This window comes from Poecilia reticulata, chromosome 1 (assembly GCF_904066995.2).
Source record: "Poecilia reticulata chromosome 1, P_reticulata-male-v2, whole genome shotgun sequence".
In the NCBI taxonomy this organism is placed as follows: Eukaryota; Metazoa; Chordata; class Actinopteri; order Cyprinodontiformes; family Poeciliidae; genus Poecilia; species Poecilia reticulata.
The window spans coordinates 6,183,786-6,208,281 of NC_088830.1; the positions used below are offsets into that span (position 1 = coordinate 6,183,786).

The 24,496-nt window shown below is 37.4% G+C and overlaps 1 protein-coding gene across 3 annotated transcripts in view; it reads left to right on the top strand.

The window, feature by feature from the left end:
* The window catches only part of elfn2a (extracellular leucine-rich repeat and fibronectin type III domain containing 2a), a 214,969-nt gene that overhangs the window by 67,506 nt on the left and 122,967 nt on the right, over window positions 1-24,496 (top strand). For all 3 annotated transcript variants that reach the window (XR_014084301.1, XR_014084306.1, XM_008435591.3), the window contains exon 2: window positions 6,636-6,886. The gene's annotated coding sequence lies outside the window, so the exon portion shown is untranslated. The remainder of the gene's footprint in view (window positions 1-6,635; window positions 6,887-24,496) is intronic.

Below are 24,496 nucleotides of genomic sequence, written 5' to 3' on the forward strand. Positions count from 1 at the left end.
CTTTTAGCTGTTACACAATGACACTGTGGAGGTGAAAGGATCATTTGAATAAAAATGGAAATCTCAAATATCAATCTGGTGCTTTTAGATTTTCAGGTGAATTTTTGTTTCCTTTAATCTTTTTTTTACCCTGCAGTTGAATTTCACCACTTAAAACCTCTTAACCCATTGACTAACATAGAAGCTTTTTAAGGGTGGCAGTTAAGTGGTTAAAATAGTTTATAACTATTTATAGACGTAGAAAAAACAAAAAACCAATTTGGAACATGTAGCTTGAGTCTTGTCATATTCAACTTTTATTCATGGTGCGTTTAACGTTGTAATATTTGTTCACAGTGGATTGTAATATTTAGAAAATAAAGTGGTAAAGGATTTTTTTTTTACAGCCCATTTGGTTTTCTAATTAACTTTTATATATATATATATATATATATATATATATATATATATATATATATATATATATATATATATATTTTTTTTTTTTTTTTTTATTTTTTTTGCTTCAAGAAAATGATAACAATCTTGCAATTAGTCATACATTTATATGTACTTTAAAATCTCTTTGACAATCGGGCCGAACTGGTTTCGACCAGTCCGGTTCTGAGACTTCGGTAAAAACTTCATTTTCCTAGAGTGTTAAAAAAAAGAAAGAAATCTGCCCCATTAATACTGACAGAAGCAATGTGTTCTGACTGTGTGGCAGTCATCCAAATGTCATCTGCTCACCCACTCATATTTAAAAAAAAAAAAAAGAAAAATGCAGACAGCTGAATCACCAAAACACATTATAGCTGTAGCATTAATTTTTATTTATTTTTATTCACTCAGCTGCTAATAATTTAGAAAATATTGGATTTCAGAGAAGAAATGAAAAAAGAATTGGACGGAATGAGCAAACCAAACACGAATGTGAAGGTTTCCTCCGTACTCGCATCCCGTATTAAATGGACGTAATCTGGGCTCCGGCATGCTGTGGGGAGAAGGTGAGGATGAAAAGAGGAAAGCAATAGACCAAATGGATTCCACTGAATCCACTGACAGCTGATGAGAAACATGCAGCCATCTACTCAAACCCCCACTCTATGTAAATCTAGCTTATGTTCTCTCTCCTTCAAAGCCCACACTCTAATGTTTTCTTCTTCTTACAGACCCTCCGTCTGCTGACATGTGAGCACAGACTGTATGTTTGCGCGGCAGCAGGCGTCTTTTTCTCCTACAGCCTCGCCTTGCTATCTGCTGTAGCGGCTGGCAGTCGGCTGTAAGACCAGACCGGGTGACGTTTTTAATGTCGGCTAACTCTATGGAGAGTAAATCAAATCATTTCTGGTCAGTTTTCATACTTGGCACGGTGGTCAGGATGGTTGGTGATGTTACGGAGGTTGATCGGATGGTCGGAGGGTGGTCGAACAGAATTCAAGTCAAATCAAATAGTTAAAGTACTGCGTTAAACAGTTATATCTTTGACTTCTATTCATATGTTTGACAAGTTCATAAGTAGCACTGGTTAGCATCACAGTACACACAGAAGAAAAGAACCTTAAAGGGGCGGTATAATGTAAAATCGACACCGTATTATAATGTTTTTCCCTCATCAAAAGCAGACCTGGAATGTTACTTTGATTCTTTCATGCATGTTTGAGAAATCCTGTAATCTCCTGTGGCAACCATCTGGTTGTACAAAACACCTGAATGACACATCATTTTTCATAACAACTGAAGGTAACATAGATACTTGATTGTGCTATAAAATGGGTTCCACAAAAATGCAACAAATCTGATCTTATATTAAAGAATTGTGTGAACTAGTATTATTGTTAAAAGATAAAGGAAAATTGACAATAAAAAAACCAAAAACAAAACGGCCCCCATAAGCCCTCCTACTCTGATCCACAACAAAGTGCAAGAAAAATATTTCTTGAATTAACATAAATGTATTATTGCGTTTGCAGTTTTTCTCTTTTCTCTTATTTCTGCATCTGCCAGTCCAGGCGTCTATGGTCCTGTCCAGTAATGCACCGCTTTCCCTTCCTCTCTCTTTCCATTTCCCCAAAACAAAATAGCCTAAAGCTCACCGTTGGGCATTGCCGTGGATCAAAAGTTCATTTTGACACATTTGTTCTTGTCTGAATTCGAGCCAGATTTTTTTCCCTCCCTTCCTCAGATAAGAGGGGAAAAAAAGGACGTGTGTTAATACGCTTCTGTCACCTTTGCTAAATCCCATTTATAGCTATTTCACTTTACACAGTAATAAAAATAAAAAATAAATTTAAAAAACTCCCAAAAACTGTTGAATACGTCAACGCTGACATTAATTTCTCGTGACATTCATAACAGGTATTGGAAACAAGTCAACTCACAGAAATCAAAAGAAGTTAGTCTGTTATTTAGACGGTACACTGAATTGAACATTTGAATACACTTTCTGAAATGTAACTAATGCATTTCACAGATTTTAGTTTGACCCATTCGTCCAAAAAACAGCTTTGAATTGAAGTTTCTGAGGACTTTCTTTATGAGCTTTGATTATCAGTTCATACAGGAAGTGATGTGGATACACCTCAGGTGACTCACTGGTCAACTCTAGCAGTTCTATTTTATTTTCTGAAACCGGCTGAGAGCTTCCTCCTCTGTGTGCGTTTGACCACTTTACTATCTTGCTGAAATATCAAAAGAAAGAAAAAAGAAAAATTTGATCTTTAGAGTTTCATTATGGATGTTCTGATAAAACTATTCCTTCTTTTTTTTCCTTCAGTCATGTTCCATATGTTCAAAGATAACCCAACAAAATGATGCAGTGACCTGCTGACATCACCGTTGCCATGGTGTTTTCAGAATGATGTGTAGTGCCGTTTCTCCTCCACACATAATGTGTAGTGATTTTAAAAGTTAAAGTATAATTTGAGCAAATATATTCTTGATAGGCTTTATGGACAATTTAACTTTAAACTTTCCACATGCTTTTTCTTCTTCAGTGGAGTTTCGAATGAGCGTATTTCTCATCAACTTTTCAACTCCATTACAAATGTGTGCAAGACTTTAATATTCTACTAATGTCAAAAACACACTTGCAATTGCTGTATTTCAGTGAAGAAGTTTATTGACTCAGAAAGTTGCTGAAAACCGTCCGACCAACTACTTCCTGTCGTCTTTTTCCTTTCGTTGATCACATGACTTGTGTGATGCGAAAAAAAAGTGTTTCGTTGGGAGTTTTGCGAAATACACAAATTTTGATACGACAAAAAAAGCCACCTCATCTCAGCACCAAAGCGTTTTTATAAAAATAAAAATGTAGTTTTTATTTTCAAAAGTGCTGTGTTTCCATTAGGTGCATTTGTTTTCAAAATGTTATATGGTCAGTAGAAATGCAGTTATTTTTGTAATAGGATGAATAACTTATACTTATTCTAATTCCAGGTCTTAGGTCTTGGAAAGCTCTTCTGATTGTTTTATTATTTTTAACTCATTTATCACAAGTTTTGCAAGGAACAGATGCTCTTTGATGATTTACGGTGAATTAATCTTGTGTTTTTTTCATTCTGGATTATGTTTCTGACGTTGCTCACTGCCATCAGTAGGTTTTGAAAAAGCAAGTTTACAAAGGTTATGACATTGTTCTATATTTTTACCTATCACAATATGCTTCTCTTCTCACCGCATGTGTACTACCACTTTATTACACATAACATAGTTCACAGACGGTTTGTTTATTTGTGTGGATTACTTGTGTTGTTAACATTTGGTGTGAATTTCATGTCAGTAGCTCAATTACAAACATATTTACTGAGGACAAACATTGACCTCTCTGAGGCTTATTTCCACAGCTGTATTTAGTGTGGATAATGATCAGGTGTGAGCTCCTAAAAACACATACATTTGTTTTTTTCAGTTTTCCTTTTTGGTTTCCAATAAATGTCCAAACTGCCATGCTCCTCCTTCTACTCTTCTTCTAGCATTTATATGTATCCCTTTACTTAAGGGATATGCCATAATTCGAGATCACACATTTTCATTCTCAAAACCTTTAATACTTTTGCTTACAGGAAACAAACACACCCAGTACAACACTTTCATTTGATTGGGTCAGAGGTTACCAAGCGAAGGTGCATTTTTGTTCCAGAAGCAAGCAGAAAATGTTTCGTAAGCGAGCAAAGAGTTTTGCAAGTGGAGACAAGTTCTGAGCGCGAGGAGAAACAATACAAGTTTTGAGAAGAAAGACATGAAGTCCTGATTTCAAAATGAAAATTTAAGAACAAGTATTAAGTTTTGAGAACAAAAGACATAAAATCCTGCTTTCAGACTGAAAATGTGTGCTCTCAGATTATGGAAAAAAAAAATTCCCCCATATTTAGGCCCTTCTCCACATGTTCTCAGGTCCGCTATCCTATTGACATCACAGTCGGCCATCTTCCTTAACATTCAATCTAACTTGCTTTTCTTCTTTATTTTCTGTCTCCCTCGTGTGACCCCCCCCATCTTCTAACCTTTGCTTAACGCCAAAGGCCTCGCAAGCCGATGGAGATAAAAATACTCATCTTGGTTCCTTCTACTTAATGTCTCTCCAGCTCTTGCACCAGCTCCATCCTCGATAACTCACAGGTTATGAAAGCCGATGGTGACCTGCATTAATGTGCTGTGACATTTAAGTTGCCTGAGTACATTTCACTCTAGTTTCCCATGCCTCCTCGCATGTTCTTGTATTACGTTGACTGTTGATCGACTCATCCCTTTACACTTAACCACACACGTTTGATATTTTTGATTTAAGAACCGCTTAATGAAGATTTTCTTCCGTTTATTCTTTTGATACGCGACACAATGTACAGGATGAATTAAGGTTGTTTTCTTTGCTGCGTTCAAAGCTACAGAAGTGTCAGGCTAATATAATCATAATGTTGATTTTAATAGCTTTAATGCACTTGAGTGAAGTTCACAACTGTTCGTAACCATGAAATGCAAGTACTGGATAGAGGCTAAACATTGGCAGATGCCCGAGACTGGCTCACTTCTGTTGATTACTGTACAATCCGAAGCTGGGATGGGAAATCTGTTTTCTTTTTATTTAGCAAAGCTGTTGAGTCGAGAAAGCCTTCGAATGTTTGTTCCAAGATCACATCTTTTAAGAAAGTTATACTTTCACAAAAATGTAGAAAGCACGTTGTGGTATATTAACTGTAAAACAATCAAAATGGTGATACGAAAACATTTTGTTTGACAGATTTACTTTGATATCCAGTACAGATTGTGTCGTAATGTTCGGAGTCCAAGAAAACCCTCTGAAAACCGATTTCAATTTGTTAGTGGCGCATTTTGCTTTAGGCAGGTTTTAAAAGTTTCCATTAAGTTTCCATTGTAAGTTTCCATTTACGTCAAATTGATTTGGAAATTTTTTTTAATTACAATCAGGTGCTGCAAATCAATTTAAGGGTTGCAGATGGCTTCACTTTAGACACTACGGAGCTAGAGAGCGTCTCTGGCAGAGGAAACGTTTCAGCTCGTTTTCCCAGACCTGCTACCTCTACGACTGGGATTGTATGGATGGAAGATTTGTATAAATCTGGTATAAAATATCACATATTAAGAGTATCAACATGGTGTTAACTATGTCGTAATAATTAAAACAGGTATAGTAAATACTAACATTTAAGCTGTATTGAAATTCTGTTGAATAATGCTAGCTAATTTTATTTGCTCAGATTGCTCAGTTCTGGTGTTTGTTTTCAAATTAATATAAAAGACTCTTTTTATCGTTAACATTACTGCATTGTTTTTGCAGCATTTGTTACCAAACAACCTGCTACAAGCTGTGAATATTTTCCATGTTTGTGCAAAACTCTTCCATTACTGTAAACAGATGCTTCCCTCCCACCTTCCTTATAATCTATGAACTTTTTTTTTCTTCCAGTTTGAATGTCAAATCTAAGCAAGTGAGTGAATAAATAATAAATGACCTCACTTGTCAACAATCATGAACTATTCCCGCTGTGAACTATTCTCAAAGCTGAAGCTGGTCCACACCGTCTTCCTGGCACCACGCAGAGACATTCGCTGCATACTTAATGAGATGAATCTCAGTTTTAAACTGGAATGGAAATCAGCCATAAACAGGGACGGGTGACACGGACGTAGAAAGTTATCATGATATTTTGTAGTACTATCACAGTAATGATAAAAACGTAACAAATACGCTTTTTTAAGGACACCAGTCATATAAATAAGTGTGATCTGTATCACTAAGCTGCGCACAAGTCACTGCATTTAATCATATGTTCAAATGTGTTGATATCCGATGATACTGTCATGGAACAAATAGTAGAAAATGATAAAACTAACAATCGCGACAATGCAAACTGTTTTGGGTTTTTTAACACATAGTTAATTGAAATTTATTGATAAATCAGAGACATTTGTCACGATAAATGATAAACAATACGATAAATGTCCACCCAAAGCTATAGGTACTTAGGAATATTGAGCCAGAGATTTTCTACAAATATGTATAATTAATCAGTACTCCCTGTTTAACTTGGTTTTCCTTTTGAGTTTCTTTTCTGTAAATATGTAAAAATAAAGCAAAACAATAAAAAACCTACTTACATTTTCTTCTCTCTCTCTTTTCTCTCGTTTTTGTCCAGGGGAAGTGTTGCTACCGATGCTCCTTGGACACAGGAACCGGATCAAATTGGACATAGACCTCTAGATACTCTTGAAAGAAAAAGAAAATAACATTTTTTTGGGAGGGGTAAAATATTACCCAGCATTCAGAGTCTAAAAGAGTTTCACTTTACCAAAGAAGTTAGAAGACTGTAACCAGGAGGCGGTGTTCTCGAGCGGACAGGACGTCTCCACCTCTGCATGTTTTGAATTAACTGCAGCTCAAGTAGAGGTGAGTCTCTCCGTTCGTACATTTAGTTCCAATATGAGAATCTGTCATTTCAACCAGCTAGCAGACATGGAGTCTGTTGCTCAGTCTTGTTCTTAACGAAGCTTGACGGGTCACCATGTTTCTGGTGAAGGATCCTGCACTAAATCTTTTTCCTCCCCTCAGCAAGATCAACTGACAGCATTCAGCGGCGCTCCACCGTGAAATAGAATACAATAAGCACAATAACACTTTTTTTGCGTCTTGGGGGTTCTGACCAGTCCTGGCCCAACTTGTGTAGCTGATGAAGCAAGGCAACTGTTGCCAGTGGCGCCTTGAAGAAGAAAATGTTCTGCAGGAACTTTTCTGACCAAGTCAGCTCCCTGGAAGTGGATCTGTGTGTTCATGACTTCATGTCATGGTGACGTTGAAAACATTGCAATGGAAGATGATGAAATCTGTTGCCATCTAGGAAAGACAAATATATTTCTGAGCAGCTTATGAGCTGTACCTGTTTGGTTTCAGCAGGACAACCTCCTCGTCCTCTGATCTCTGGTTTTGGTGAGATGCAAAAACTGATACATTTTTAATGGATTGAATGTTGTTTTGTTTGAGTCTGTTGGCTATTTTTAATAGTAAGGAGAAATTTGAAAATACGGTTAAATACAGTTACTGAGTTCAGGTTAAATCACACTTCTTTAAGTGGCGTCTAAAATAAGAATATTTCAAATGGGAACGTTTTCCAAGAACGATGTTTGTGTTTGTGGCTCTATGGATGTTGTTATACAGTTGCCTAAAAGAAAGAAGTAATAAATAGTTTTTAATATCGTTATCACAATAATACTACAAAACAAAATTCTAAGTCCATGTTGCTATGTCTTGGATCAATCAATTAAAAAATAATCAAATTTGAGTTAGAATGAAAGTAGTGAACGAATGTCACCACTTAAATACAAACAGACTATCGACTGAACCAATCACACACGTTATTATATTCTTGTGCCTTTTGGCTTTCTGTATTTTTTCTAAATCATTGTTTTAGACTGTGAGTGTGTGTGAGCTGTGTTTATTGGGTAGATTTTTGCATCCATTAACAAATACTAAAGATGGCAATTCATCATTTATATCCGACCCGCTGCTTCAGTTAAGTCATACTTAAAATAAAACAATGTTCTGTTCCTAGCTTTTGGTAAACATGTTTGGACTGTGATTAGCATATGGCCAAACAATGAAACCCCAGGATGCTAAGCTAATCTGTTTCATCATCTCTTCATCCAGAGTCTGCCTCTCCATTCTGCCTGTTCCGAGTGCCAGGTTCCCCTATTGCTTCTCAAACACAGTGGGAAGCTGTGAGCCGTTGCCAAGCCCTCCCCATGCAGACCTCCCATGAAATTACTCGTCCTAGGCCATATTTCGTCAAAGACTCGACTCGCTTGCGGGCAAACTCCACCCCGTCCCGCATTACCTGAGAGTTTCCCTCCTTCCATCCCTTCTGACAAGACCAAGTCAGACCATAGGCCGTCTTAGTTCAGTCGCCCGGCAATCAGCCGCTGTGTCAGGAGAACTCTACCGCAATGTGGAACACCAGCCGCGCGCCAGCGGTAATGTAGTGAGGAAGAGCCATGTGCATTAGCCATGCTAATCTCATTAGTGGGGAGGCCATGATTGAATCCTGCAAAGAATCTTGCCACCGCTGCCAGGAAAGACAAGGGGCTTGTATATTATTAAAGGGTTGACACTGTTGTGGAGGGAGAGGGAAGGGAGGGGGAAAGAAAAGAAGGAAAAACGTTACGAGAAAAAATCAGAGTGGAAGATGGAGTAACTATGGATGTGGAAGCACAAGTAGAAAAGCGTCAGGGGAGATGGAAGAGTTGGTTTTAGTGTGTGCTGAAGAAGATCACTTTTGAAATGCCAGGAATGAAAAGACTCTAATATAGGGGTGTCCAAAGTCTGTCCTCGAGGGCCGGCATCCTGCATGTTTTAGTTCTCTCCCTGGTTTAGCACGCCTGCATCAAATGATGGCTCATTAGAGGTCTAAGCATCACATTGACTTGCTGAGGAGGTTGTTACAACCACTAGGGAGAGAACTAAAACACGCAGGATGCCGACCCTACAGGACCGACTTTGGACACCCTTGCTCTAATAGATCGACTAGTCTATTAGAGAATAGACTAGTCAATCTTAGAGACTTTGATATTAGCAGTTTTGGCTCATTAACAAATTAATTTTACTTTAAAAATTGGCAATATATCATACATTTTCTCAAATTAGTCAGTTGTAATGCTGCTAACAATGCCATAAACTATGTTACTAACAAAATGGACATGATTAATTTTATTTTTAAATGGCAGTATGATGTATTTTCCAGCCATACAGAGCCATTTTATTGCACAATCAAGTAACTATGTTAATGCCGGCTGTTATAAAAATGCTACATATATCAAACTTAATAGAAATTTGACTTCAAAATTGAGCCTCTGTCTCTTTAAGAAGCTCCTGTTCTTTCTGAAACTGCCTTCAGGAAAGTCATCACAACATGGCTCCTCTATTAACACTTTAACAGCCGCAGATGTGCTGTTCCACCAGGTGTTTGCTAATGGCTGCTGGCTAGTCTGAAGGAGCTGAGTGGCACCTTGGAAACCGGACCTCAAAGGAGGAGCTTCATCCTCGGAGGCGGGGCTAGGTCTACCCGGGTATTTGCCATGGGAGATTAAAGTATTTACCGCTGCACCATTGCAGTGCCCACAAATTTAAATTATTTTGTCAAAAAAAGAAGAATAAGAGGACAGAATTTATAAATCTACTTTAAGATTGTAGCGAATGCCTAGTGCTTCATCTGACCCTAAGTGATCAGAAAAATAAACAGGTCAGAATCACTATGACCTTTCTCTGGCATCCCATGAGAGCATACATACAAGAGTTTTTCTTTACAGCAAAGCAGAAACACATGGCTCCTTTGTACAGAGCTTTGGCCCCACAAACTAAAAGCTAACCTTCTCTCCTCATCAACATTTCATCCACATCTCTGTTCTTCCTGGGGGTTTTTTCTACCCTTGCTCCAGCTTTCATTTTACTGTCCTTTGATGTCTCCACTCTGTCCACATTCAACAGGTTTCTGTTTCGTCTGCTTCCTTCAGAGGAGCAGTTTCATCGCATTTGACGTAGATGTAGTCGTTTATAACCCACAAGGTTTTAGATGATCCAATTATCCAATTATAGTCGTTGCTCATAGCGTGTGATTTATTGGTGCGTAAACAACAAGTTTGCTTGTTTAAGGGATTCAGTGTCAACTTGCTTGGTGTTTTCAGTGTTTGTGGATCTCCTTAAATTCTAAGTCAATTATATGACAAGAAATTATACCTCCTAAATGATGCTTCCCATTATTTATCTGCTGTTTATCATTGCTGTTAAAGAAGAAATATTATCTACAAAATGGATGCGTTCTCAACTTACAATACATGCCAGGTTATAGAAGCTAAAGCTGGTTGTTACTTGAAAAATGTCCAGTATCATGGCTTTTAAATGTCTTGAGTTTTTGTACTTTTGGTTTGATGAGTATTGGCTTGTTGATGTGGTTGAGAAATGTGATGTACTCCATCCTGAGACGGTGGAACGCCAAGAATCTGACCCTTTCTGCCCCAATACACACACACACACACACACGCATGCACGCACACACACACACACACACACACTGTACAATACACACACACTATTAACAGATGTTGGTTGTCTATATTTGTAATTCTTAGAACACATTCATAAGCATGTGAACATCGACAGCCGTTCTATGATTTGCGAATTTTAAAATCTCAGTTTTGCCATCAAACCATGACGAATTTGATCAATTTCAGAATATTTCTTTTCTCTTTTCTCTTGTTAAAAAAATCCCCATCTCTATCTTTGTATATTTTTTACAGCAGGTTATCCCCACATCCCTCCATTATCACTTCTCTTGCCCCTTCCTCTCTTTGAGCATGTCCACTTGTATGTTTATTTGGCTTATCGATGTTGTCAGAGCCAACACTCAAAATTGCTTTCATGCCAGAATCATGACACAGCAGCCAGTAAAATAGTCCCAGTAGGCCGGAGCCGCAGCACTAAACAAGCCTCCATCTAATCTCTTTAATGCCTCCTCGTGTCACAAAGCATATATTTACTCACAGAGTTTGTTTCTTCCACAGTCACCACAGCACTTTTTCTTTTAATTTAACTTATTTGACATAAATATTTTTTCCTGTGTCCAGGGTTCTCCCTCCTCTTTTTTTCACCTGCATCTTGACTTCATCTCCTTTTTCAAAGGAGTTCCAGTCTGCAGTTTTTTTTTTTTTTTTTGATTAGTTTTGATGTTGCCTTTTGCTTTGTCATTTTTTGGAGCCCTATCTGCTTGACTTGACTTTTTTTTTTTTTTTACAATTTTTGTTAAATTTCTGTGTCCATGTGATGGTCCACTGGCCCATTCACCCAAATCCCATGATAACAATAAATAGATTATACTTATATGTACGTAGATTTTAGTCATGTAGCACTTTTACCTTTTAAAAATCAAAAAGGGCTTCACACTGAGACAAAAATAAAATAAACATGATTTAAATTAAACATTGAACAAAAAATGTCATGCAGATAATTAAAAGCAAACTCAATGATAAAACTTTAGAATTAAATTTCTCCTTTTACATTTTTATGTTTGTAATATTATTTTTCTTTTTATTACAGGGTCGATCTTCTCACGTTACACTATTTTTTTGCTCTTTCTATTTTTTACCATTTCTACTTACACAACTGCTTGTACGGTTAGTCTTTAATTTTAAAAAGCATTCAAATTTTCTCTTTCTCTTCTGACCTGATATATGTATTTTCTATCATTTACCTTTTTTACTCTGGCTGGTTGGTGATTCATTCATTCATTCATTCATTCAGCCGCATATCAGCATAATGACTCGAAAAGTGCTCTGATTTCCTCTAATTATTTTCCTTTATTCCAGCCTGATTCGTCAAATAACTTCTTCCCTCACATCAGGTTGTCATCATTGAACACATTATTGTGCTCCATATTCTCCTTTCTTTTCTGTTCTGTTCAACTTTTGATAAAAAGTCTTATACTCAGTTTCATTCCAGTTCTCGTTGCAAATTGAAAAATTGATCAGAGTTAATGCGCAACATTGTGTTGCAGTGTTTAATAAAAGAATTAGCTTCGTAAAAGTTACTTATGGCAGGACAGTTAAACTTAAAATCAGTTAAAATGATAATCTGTAATCGATGTGTGTAATTACAATGATATTTTGTGGAAGCAGATTTTCTGTTGAAACGGTCGTGTCGGCTGTTTGTTTTTGAAGATCCACCCTAGCGTAACACGTCAGTGCAGTCAGTGTTTAAAAGACGGAAAGTAGAAAGAACAGAAGTGGCCTTGACAAGGTTTGGGTTTAAATGAGGAGAGCTCCGGAAACAAACGTGCAAAAACTGGCAACTTTTTCTTAATGACAAGGAAAGTGAAAGTGTTGCAAGTAAAAAGAGTCCCCCCCCCCCACCCCTTGCATTTGATATTTTATATTTTGTGTTTTCTCCATTAGTTCATTCTTAAGGTTCTCTGAACACTTATTTGAACAAAATACATTATGTGTCACTTTATAGCACAATCAAGTATGAATGGCTCCACTGGAGATTCAATGATTTCTCAAACATACACAAAAGTATGAAGCAACACTCCATGTATGTTAGTGATGAGGGATTTACATTGTTATATGATACAAAGGTCAAAAGACGATTTTACATAATATCCTCCCTTTAAAAAATGAAAACACAGCTGTCCTTATTAACACAACTGGAACAAAGCAGATTATAATTGGCCATAATACAAACAGCACTGCACAGTCTGAAAACGTCTTATTTTCTTCAAGCCTTTTTTTTTAAAGATTTTTTTGGCTCTAGTGGCCTTTATTTGATAGTTAATTGACAGAAAAGTGGTTAATGAGAGAAGGGGGAAGACATGCAGCAAAGGACGCCAAAGCCAGGAATCGAACCAGCGACGGCCACGTCAAGGACTAAGGCCTCCATATGTGGGTTGTGCTTAACCTCTGCACCACCACAGCACATCCCTTTTTCAAACCTTTTGAGTGTTTTCATGCTGGTCAGATATTTACTAAAATTATAGTTCAGGGTATGAAATTATTTTTGTTCAAGTCACACACATTTTTTTAACATAAATTACAAAATTACACACTAATTTTCACTGACCATGATGCACTTGCCACTCTCTGTTTAAACCCACAGACATCTCACAATTTATTTTTTAAGCTGTGACCAAGTAAAAGCACTCCGAAAAGAAAGACATGAAACAAGACCATTCAGTGATTTTTATGTCTATAAAAGCCTGGCCGAGTACATTTTTAACTCCTTTTAGCTGGAATTCCAAAACGGAGAAGAAAAAAAAAACAACTTGAGCATTTTATCATTAATTTTAAGTTATTTTGGATTTCGTTCATGATGAATATTTCTCTTTTTAGTTACTTTTCACTCTTGATTTCTGGCTCTCAGCTCTCATGTCACAGATTTGTTGGCTTTACACCAACAATAAAAGCCTTTATGCTGTGCTGAATTCCCCCGGGAAAACGTCTGAAGGCTGCTTATGGAGCTGCACAGCGCTTATGAACTTGTTTATACGCTTTAGCGGCACTTCAGGCTAAAATGTTGCATCTGCAACTCGTTAGATCGCTTGAATCTCGACAGCAAAGTTATTTAAATAAACCAGACGGTTTGGCATGTGAGACAGAAAGACAGAACCAAAACCATTTCAGGTTTAGAATTTTAAAGGTCAAAATGAATGTTTGAATTTGCATGTCAGCTAAGAGGTGACAAAAAGACATTTTAACCAATCAGTTCCTTGCGTTGTTCATATAAGTCACATGTGTCAAAGTCGAGGTCTGGGGGCCAAATCTGGCCCACCGTAGCTTTTTATGTGGCCCTCTAGACTTCAAATGACATCAATGAGTCTCTCCAGTTGTTCACAAATCTGCAAAATTTACACAAAATAATCAGCTTCCCACATTTTCTCTGATTTTACTGCAAGTTTTTCTCAAAATTGGTCAAAAACATTGAGTTTAAAATCACATTTGACATCATACATTAGCGTAAATATTGTAAACGTTCCTTGCAAATATTTATAAATTAGCGCCACAAAATCTGTGACTTGATTGCAATAAAAACGAAAAGAAAAAAAAAAAGAAAGGAAAAAAACGATCAAAATCACGCTGGTGATTTTGATAGTAGTAGTAGGGACAACTACTTATTCATATTTTGACAGTATAATGGGTTTTATCAATACTTTCTCGCACAACCGGACCTTTGAGAACATTCTGATTTTTGATGTGGCCCAAAATGAACCTGAGTTTGAGACCTCTGATATAAGTAACATAAGTAGCTATCACTCAAATGGATTAATAGGCATTTGACCTTATTGCTAACAATCATGCTATTCATTTTGAGATGCGGTAAACTCAAAACGACATCAAATTACCTGCAATCCCATAGTTACTATTAAAATATTTCTTTTCTTTGATGTAATTTGAGCTGTTTGTTTATGGAACCAACACCATTTTGAATAAAATTTTACTGGTTCATTTTGGGGAATAAGTCTACAGCCTCCTTGTTGCTGATTTCTCCAAGAAACTAAATATCCGCATGGCTGAAGCCAACATCGTAGGAAAAAAAGACAAAAAACTTGTGGAACAAAAAAGGGATGAAAGGGTAAACATTTCTGAAGTTGCTCGGACAGAGGCAGGGAGAGAGGGATGAGGGACGGAGAGGTGTCCAGTAAATTGGTAAGGAAGATCAACCAACCAGATCTAATATGTTGTTTGAGTCTGGAGGCTCACCCGGCACAGCCTATCTCGTCTGAACACTGGATTACTGTGGTGTGTGTGGGAATGTGGCCCCGCGTGGACAAGCTGTCAGACTGACACGACACACAGAAACGGCAGCAAAAAGTAATTCATTTGGGATCTTCATACATTTCCCGTCTCCCTCTGTGTTTTTTTTTTTTACCCAAACAATCAATGAAAAGATTAAATTCTTTGTGCAATCTGAATTTACATCTGATGTGAACGTGGTTGTTTTCTTCCTTCGACTCTGCCATGATGAAGAAAAGAAAATCTGATTTTAAATGGCGCAGCAGGCAGTACGCAATTCATGTGAGCTGTTATTTATTTTCAGGTTTTTCTGGCGTCAGTGGAGCTTATTTGCAGATCGGACAGAAAATTGGAAGAGAATGAAGGGGGGGAGGACGTGCAGGAAATATTTTACATTTTGCTTTCTTTATTGATCAGTTGTGCATCTGGTTGGCCAAATGTTATTGTGTGTACTTGTGCCAATAGAGGGTTTAAAAGAAACTAAGATGACAAAATAACTTAAGTGGGGCTCATATGTAGTTAGCCAACATGAGTAGAGAATCCATAAGTTACACTCAAGTAAGAATAGCACTACTTCAACATATTTTTGCTCAAGTAATGGTGCGTTCACACCAAACGTGTTACACGCATCAAAAATGTGTCTGCTTCAAGTTTGAAGCCTGGTGCTCAAAACGTGTTTGGTTTGAACGCACCGTGTAAGTAAAAAGTAGCCATCCAAGAAAGGACTAAAGTAAGACTAAAACAGTATTTGGTAAAAAAAAAAAAAAAAAAAAGAAAAAAAAAATATATTCAAGTACTGAGTAACTGATCAAGCTTATAATGGTTTAATGTTTAAAAATTACATCATCAGATGGAGCAAAATGTAAAGTTAAGTGGAAATTTTGATATTTTTCAGATCAAAATGACAATATTTCATTTAAGTAACAAAAAATAACAAAGTCAGGCAAAAGGAAATGTTTCAAAATCAGTTTATTTCAATAAAAAACTGATGAAACTTTAACAAAAACTGCAGGTGTGTGTCTGAGTTTGGTGACTTTTTGGTTAAAACATGTTTGTTGTTCATTCAGTGGGTTGAGAATCCAGAAATTTTAATCAAGAGTAGAAATACTTCAGAATAAAATTACACAAGTAAAAGTAAAATGTAGAGTAGTAAAAATACTCCCAAATGTAATTAAAAAAAAAAAAAAAAGTTACTCAAGTAAATGTAACTATTTACAAGCCAACTCCTGTAGTTAGTATCTTGTGTTTGAAATTCCTTCAGCGAACAAATGGTGACGTTGTTTCTAGAGAGTCAAATGGAGAAACAAACAATTCCAAAGTTATCCTAGCAGTTCAGAGGAACAATGTTTTCCAAACCTTTACATCGCCTTTCCAATACCTGTTTATTTACACTGAAGTTTTGAAAATGCATCTTGGGCTACCATAGACCAAGATGCATTTACTCCTATTTTTCTGAGTAAATAGTAAAATCAAACTAATCTCATCTAATCCAGATTCAGCACTATACACCTATTGAATACCTAGTGACTACTCATTGATTTACTCAATTACTTGCATTAGGTCTGATTGGGATGGAACAGCTCATAAATAAGGATAGTTGACAAAAGTGTTTCTTTGCATGTTAGAAATACAGATAAATCAATAAAAATACCCAATAAGTCTGAGGAAATAAAATAGGTTTGAACAATCAAGGATAATTCAAACATATTGGTAGTTTGTATATTTTGCCAATAAAGGTAGAATAATCTCAGCATTGACTGTGCTTGGATAAATTGCTGAGTTTATTTTTAAGTTGGATTTATGTCGGATTCATGCTGATTCATATTTGAGAAAAAAACGGCGTGAAATCCTGATTCTCAACACAGAAACCGAAACTGCAAACACACCTTAACCTTCAAAAAAATGGAAATGGATGTAACAAGGCATCAAGAGAGAGTTATCGCAAATCCACGGGATTAATACAAACCAAGCTCATCCAAAGAGAACAGATACAAATATAATTCAGATACAACAGCAAGCACGGGAAAACGGGCTTCCTTAAATTATACATCACCAACTTTTAATGGATGTCCAATATCTCTCTCCGTTTTCTTCCCCCCTTTCTTGCTCCTTTCTGTTAGATTTCATCAGATGGCTCTTGCCGGTTCTGGTCTCTTGCTTTCAGATTACACTACTCCCCAAAGGCCGAGCCTTGCTTTATCATCCTCTGTGTTTATCGCCTACTCTTGTCTGTTTTCTGCCCTCATGGGGGCCAAAGTCTTTGTCCTTTTATCTCCGTCTCCCGTCTTCTCCTTTTTTCCTGTTTCTTCCAAACTGCCGACACCCACTCAAAAATTGTAAGATTTTGGGGGTTGATGTGTAGCGAGACGCGAAGCATTAGCAGATTTCAGCACTCTGTGCAGTAGGGTACTCTAATTACTGTAGAGCATGCTGCTAATTAGACCAAAAGAAAAAAGAAAAAAACCCAACTCTATTGCTTTTCAAAGTATCTTCTTTCATTGTTGCTGTGTTATTCACTACTGCCAGGTTAGGGTTGCAACTAGCGATTATTTTAGTAATTGATTAATCAATTATTGTGACGATTAATCGATTAAAAGACTAGCATATTTGGCAGACTTTTTATTGAACTGCTTAAGCATTTTCTAGGTAGTATTAGAAACACATTAAAAATGGAAAAACAAATAACTCAATTCCTTTTTTTAACAAGAATGCATATCGTTATATATTGTAGTTTTGGTTTGATTATTTCTCTGAATATGTTGGGGGTTTTTTCAGCAGATTGCCTTTTTTGAGTCTGCCTACTCCAGTTAACATTTAATCAATTACTAAATTAGTTGACAGTTATTTCAATAGTCGAATAATCACGATTAATCACAATTAATCCAGTTAATCCCACTAATTGCTTATGGCAGGCACTATAAAAGTTGTAGCCTAGGCGTAGGGATTATGCACTTCAGACTGCATCACATCATATAAATCTGAAAAATATGATCCAGGTTTTAAATATATTATTCAGTAGTGTTAGAAAAACACAATAAAAATCAGTGCTATGTTTAACCAACTTATGTTTAACAACAGAGTAAAAAGCCAAATTCTGACTATATTTCCTCAGCAGAGCCTGTGTTCATCAACTTAATCAGGAAATAGATTTTCCGTCAAGGAAATATATATATATATATATATATATATATATATATATATATATATATATATATATATATATATATATGCACATCTGCTTTAGAAATTCCCAGAGGTTGAAGCCTATTTCCACTACCTGTGAAAAAAACTTAAACAGGTTCAGACCGGATGCCTCAAGAATCTTTTGGATTAATGACTTCCTGACGGACCTGAGCCTGCGTGACAGACGGCTTTCTGAGAGGGGCGATGCAAAGTTTCGTACTCTTGACAAAATTTTTCTTCCACTTCTAGAAGCTTAATTTTCTCCTTCTTTTCAGCAACAATATTAGAATGTGTCCACCGTTTCAGTTGACTGATTATGTGGGGACAATACATTATTTCTGGTGTTCGGCACGGTAAATTCTGATATCTATTGATGATCGGGCTGTACGGTGGTGGCGTCGAGTGTCGGGTTTTCACGCCTTCTCCGTAAACTTATAGGTTTTCTCTGGGTAATCAGATTTCATCTCGGTTTAAAAACATATCAAGATCGATTGGCTCTAAATTGCTTTTGGATGTGAGAGCACACATGGCGGCAGGGCTCCAGTGATGGACTGTCAAGGTCCCAGGTCAAGTTAAAAAAGGGCTTTGTCCATTAAGTCTATTGAAGGTCTCAACGGGAATTACATTTGTCACACTCTGCAGACGCTGATTAAGAGTGGGAACCTTATCAGTCGTCCAAATGACTGAGATGCATTTCCAGGCAGATTGTAGGAAGATATATGGAGAAATAATCCATTATTAAAGCCTGGTGGCTCCTCCGTCGGTTGCTGGAATTGGGAGATCGGCAGAACAAGACGCACCGAGTGCTAAAAGGTTTTTGTGAACTTGTTTAGCCGTAGACCTTTTTTTTTTATTTTTTACATTTTATCATCTGCAAATTTATATTTATCAACATATTTACTTATGTACATCATAGATCATCACAAAGTACATAATTGTGAAGAAAAATGTGAAAACTGTGGTGTGCATACGAACATGTTTAACCACTTTCAGTCTGATGAGTTTGCCTAGAAACTCCACTCCAAACAGTTGCTTTGTGAAGACATCGTACTAACAGAGCGTTAATATGCTGTTCTCTACTGTTGTGTGTTTTTCCATGAGGGTGGGTCATTGTTTTTTTATTGATTTGCACAACACTTTGAGCTCCTTTTAGTACAGGGGTGTCAAACTCCAGTCCTGAAGGGCCGCTGTCCTGCAGTTTTTAGATGTGCCACAGGTACAAAACACCTGAATCAAATGGCTTAATTACCTCCTCAGTTCTCCAGAGCCTTGCTAATTACTTAATTATTCTATTCAGGTGTGGTGCAGCAGAGGCACTTCTAAAAGTTGCAGGACACGGCCCTCGAGGACTGGAGTTTGACACCCCTGTTTTAGTATGAAGGGTGCTTTGTAAATAAAATGGATTGATTGATTGATTGATTGATTGATTGATTGATTGATTGATTGATTGATTGATTGATTGATTGATTGATTGAAGAACACAGAGGAGTTGTAGAGAACATTAGTGGTAATAGTGTAGTAATAATAACAATGAAAGAATGGCTGATAGCTATTGAGGTGATATCATAATTGCTGCTTTGCAAGGAGAACGTTTGGAGAGGTAAAAAGTGGGCCTGAAACAATTTGTTGAATTAATCATGATTAATCGAGATTAATCCACTATAGAGAAATAATCATCAACTAATTTTGTAATCGATTAATTGTTAACTTGAGCATACAGGCTCAAAAAAGGCTATTTGTTAAAAACAACATTCAGTAGTGATTAAACCATCCATCCATTTTCTTGCACCCTTGTCCCTCAGTGGGTTCGGGAGGGTTGCTGGTGCCCATCTCCAGCTAACGTTCCGGGCGAGAGGCGGGGTCACCCTGGACAGGTCGCCAATCTGTCACAGGGCAACACAGAGACACACAGGACAAACAACCATGCACACACCCTCACACCTAGGGACAATTTAGAGAGGCCAATTAACCTGACAGTCATGTTTTTGGACTGTGGGAGAAAACCGCAGTACCCGGAGAAAACCCACGCATGCAAACTCCATGCAGAAAGACCCCAGGCCGGGAATCGAACCCAGAACCTTCTTGCTGCAAGGCAACAGCTCTACCAACTGCGCCACTGTGCAGCCCGTGATTAAACCAAAACTATGCAAAAACATATACAGGTCCTTCTAAAAAAATTAGCATATTGTGATAAAGTTCATTATTTTCCATAATGTAATGATAAAAATTAAACTGTCATATATTTTAGATTCATTGCACACCAACTGAAATATTTCAGGTCTTTTATTGTTTTAATACTGATGATTTTGGCATACAGCTCATGAAAACCCAAAATCCCTGTCTCAAAAAATTAGCATATTTCATTCGAACAATAAAAGAAATGTGTTTTAATACCAAAAAAGTCAACCTTCAAATAATTATGTTCAGTTATGCACTCAATACTTGGTCAGGAATCCTTTTGCAGCCTTCAATGCAGCATGGAGGCAATCAGCCTGTGGCTCTGCTGAGGTGTTATGGAGCCCAGGATGCTTCGATGACCTTAAACTCATCCAGAGTTTTGGGTCTTGCGTCTCTCAACTTTCTCTTCACAATATCCCACAGATTCTCTATGGGCTTCAGGTCAGGAGAGTTGGCAGGCCAATTGAGCACAATAACACCATGGTCGGTGGTTTTCTCACTGTGAGCAGGTACCAGGTTGAGCTGAAAAATGAAATCTTCATCTCCATAAAGCTTTTCAGCAGATGGAAGCATGAAGTGCTCCAAAACCTCCTGATAGCTGCTGCATTGACCTGCCCTTGATAAAACACAGTGGACCAACACCAGCAGCTGACATGGCTCCCCAGACCATCACTGACTGGGTACTTGACACTGAACTTCTGGCATTTCCTTCTCCCCAGTCTTCCTCCAGATTCTGGCACCTTGATTTCCGAATGACATGCAAAATTTGCTTTCATCCGAAAAAAGTACTTTGGACCACTGAGCAACAGTCCAGTGCTGCTTCTCTGTAGCTCGGGTCAGATGCTTCTGCCGTTGTTTCTGGTTCAAAAGTGGCTTGACCTTTGACCTGGGGAATGCAGCATCTGTAGCCCATTTCCTGCACACGCCTGTGCACGGTGGCTCTGTCCCCAAGGTCTGGAATTGGTTCTTCTCCACAATCTTCCTCAGGGTCCGGTCACCTCTTCTCGTTGTGCAGCGTTTTCTGTCACACTTTTTCCTTCCCACTGAGGTGCCTTGATACAACACTCTGGGAACAGCCTATTCGTTCAGAAATTTCTTTCTGTGTCTTACCCTCTTGCTTGAGGGTGTCAATGATGGCCTTCTGGACAGCAGTCAGGTCAGCAGTCTTACCCATGAGTGCAGTTTTGAGTAATGAACCAGGCTGTGAATTTTAAAAAGCCTCAGGAATCTTTTGCAGGTGTTAAGAGTTACTTTGTTGATTCAGATGATGAGGTTAACTGCTCGTTCAGAGAACCTTTTCATGATATGCTAATTTTAAGAGACAGGGATTTTGGGTTTTCATGAGCTGTATGCCAAAATCATCAGTAGTAAAACAATAAAAGACCTGAAATATTTCAGTTGGTGTGCAATGAATCTAAAATATATGACAGTTTAATTTTTATCATTACATTATGGAAAATAATGAACTTTATCACAATATGCTAATTTTTTTAGAAGGACCTGTACATTTATAAAACATCTTTGTCTGTAAGTATGTTTTTGTCAAAGCTCCTCTAGTGGATTAGCCTTAGCTTCATTGGTTCAGATTTACTAAGGGAATGGGATGCTATATCATTTTTGGCTATAAAATGTTAATTTTCTTATTGAAAAAAAGAACAGAATTATTTATTTATCTGCATCTGATAATGAATTTCTATTACTGTAAATGAATAATTTGGTAAATGGAAAATATGTAGATTGTTTCCTTTGTTTAATCTAGTTAGTTAGTTAATCACCAGAATAACTTATAGATTAATCGATTACTAAAATAATTGCTGGCTGAAGCCCTGGTAAGAAGACGTGGTACTTCTCAAAGCTTTTCAAAGACGTATGAAAAAAAAAATCAGAATTCTCTAATAATCTAATTTCATTAGATAAGAATCGATTCTCTTTGTGTTCCTAATCTAGTTCATAAAGCCAGGAACATTCATGTTCCTCAAAATGTGTGAACAGCATCGTGTCTAGATGTGAAATCTGTGAGCATTCTTCTCGGTTACCTCACTGGGGTAAAGGAAATGTGTTTCCAAACCTTTACCACTGGAAAACATTTGTTTTAGGCACCAAGTTTAATAACCGATGATTGCTGCCCTGCAGGAAGAGGGAGGGAGAAAAAAATGTCTCTGCTTCTCTCTGTAATGGGGACCGCAGGGACCGATGAGGGAAAGCGGAGAGGAAAGGAGCAGCTATGGGGATTCTGAGAACAAGACTTAATGGAAGACAGAGGGAGACAATGACAGAGACAGAGGGAGAGTGGCCAGATAATGGATGAACGGATTCAGATGGAAAAAGCCAAAAGCTGAAAAGAGGGGAGGAGGAGAGAGGACTGGTGAAAGACTTGAATTAGGCACAAGAGAGTAAATCATTGTAGACTGAAAAGCAGCAGGTTGGAGTTTAGTTATAGGTTTGTCCAAGTCTGCAATGTGAAGATTACTTTGTGACTTGGCCACTTGCACCGCCTAAGTGTCCGTCTTCATTTTGTAACTGAACAGAAATCAGCACTGCTAAATGGGAAGTTCATCCACTGGACTGGAGGCACATTTAGATGTCTTTTGTTTTCATATGTCAAAAAAAAAAATCACTGTTACGGTTAATAGATGACTGGAGGAATAAAGGGCAGTACAGCCAAGATTTGACCTTCTTGCCTTGGAACCAGAGTGATAAACACCATGGCAACATATAAAAACATCCATGTGGAGAAAAATCTAATTTACAACCCTATACCCTTTTAGACTCAGTCAATTATATACTAAAACAGATAAGTAGAGCAGATAAGACCAGGGCATGGCATTTCCACGTAAAACGATGTAGTATATTAATCGCAATTTAAATTCTGACATTTAAAATTGTCTTGTGCCCTGTGATGAACTGATGTCAAGCCCAGGATGTACCTCGCCTGTTGCCCAATGACTGCCAGAGAGACACCAGCATCCAGCAACCCTGTAGCGCCAGGCGGCTAATAGCACATGTTGTCTAGTAATACCTAAGTGAAGGTTTACGTTAGTTGGTCTACAAACAGCTTCTTCGTGTTGCAAGTAGGCAGCAAATATTAGGAATAGGTCTAATTCTTATATCCTGTCACTGTTGCACACTAGAATTTCTTTTCAATGTTGCTGGGATGCATTAAAAACTTATCAGGCTTAATACTTTTGGACTTGTTAAATAATTTCCCACAGTTAACAAAAATAATGTACATTGCAAATGGGCAATATTGCTGAAAAATGTATCACAGTATAAGTGTTTCATATCGGTCAATACTGATAATTACTGATTCGTTTTTTGTTTTAAATGTCTGAAATACTGCCAAACTGGTGACATGACCTATCCTGTCGTATCTACAGTTTCCTCTCAAACTGTTGTACTAATTTTTTCCCTTGGCTCATTGTTATTTATTTATTTTTATTTTTAAGCAGTTACGATGGACTGTGGCGAAACCTGAAACTGCTGCCGTGCAAATTACACAATAAGTTGTTGCTAGGTAACCAAAAAGTGAGTTGGTTTATGCTGCTAACCTTACTTAACTGGCTCTGAAGTATTTGCTCTGCCTGCATCCCCCACAATGCCATGCGGTTCTAAACCAAAATTCAGTGAGCATTCTATCCGACGTATTTTCTATTGATATTGTTCACCTGTCTATCACCATACTTATTGTTATTGATTTACTGCGGATATACACAACTACAACAAAAAAATAACGCTATACAACTTAATGTCACATCAATAACTCAACAATAATACCACTTAATCTCTTGCCACACAATTCAAACTGTTTTCTTACCTTGAGAGGTTGAATAATTGGAACTGAATGTGAAAAAGCATCAGTGACTTGGGGCCACTTTAGATGTTATTCTTAGATTGTCAGTTAAATCGTAGATATGAAATAAAAAGAAAATACAGGAACAAAATGAGACTCTGATTTCACAGAAAAGTAACGTACCTGGGCGTGATACAGCAGGACACTGTGGACTCCACCCTACTCATCTCAGTGTTCATGCACCATCACCTTCAACAGCGACAAAAATACATCAACAACATGACAGGACTTTAATCAAAACATGAGTTTTTCAAACACATACAGCAGGGTGAGAAAGGAAAGCTTCAGACTGTCTAATTCTGGGTAACACTGATAAGCTAGTCATAACAAATACCCAGCCAAAATGTTTGAGAGAGCATGACTAGTATCACCATACTTGCAATTGGCAAAGCACCACTTACTGCATCACTAGCGTTCAGTTTCTCAGCCAACATAATAACAAAGGCATCTTAGAAACGTGGGACTCTAGTATCTAGAAATAACCCACAGAAAACAGAAGTGATGACTTCATACGGTAGA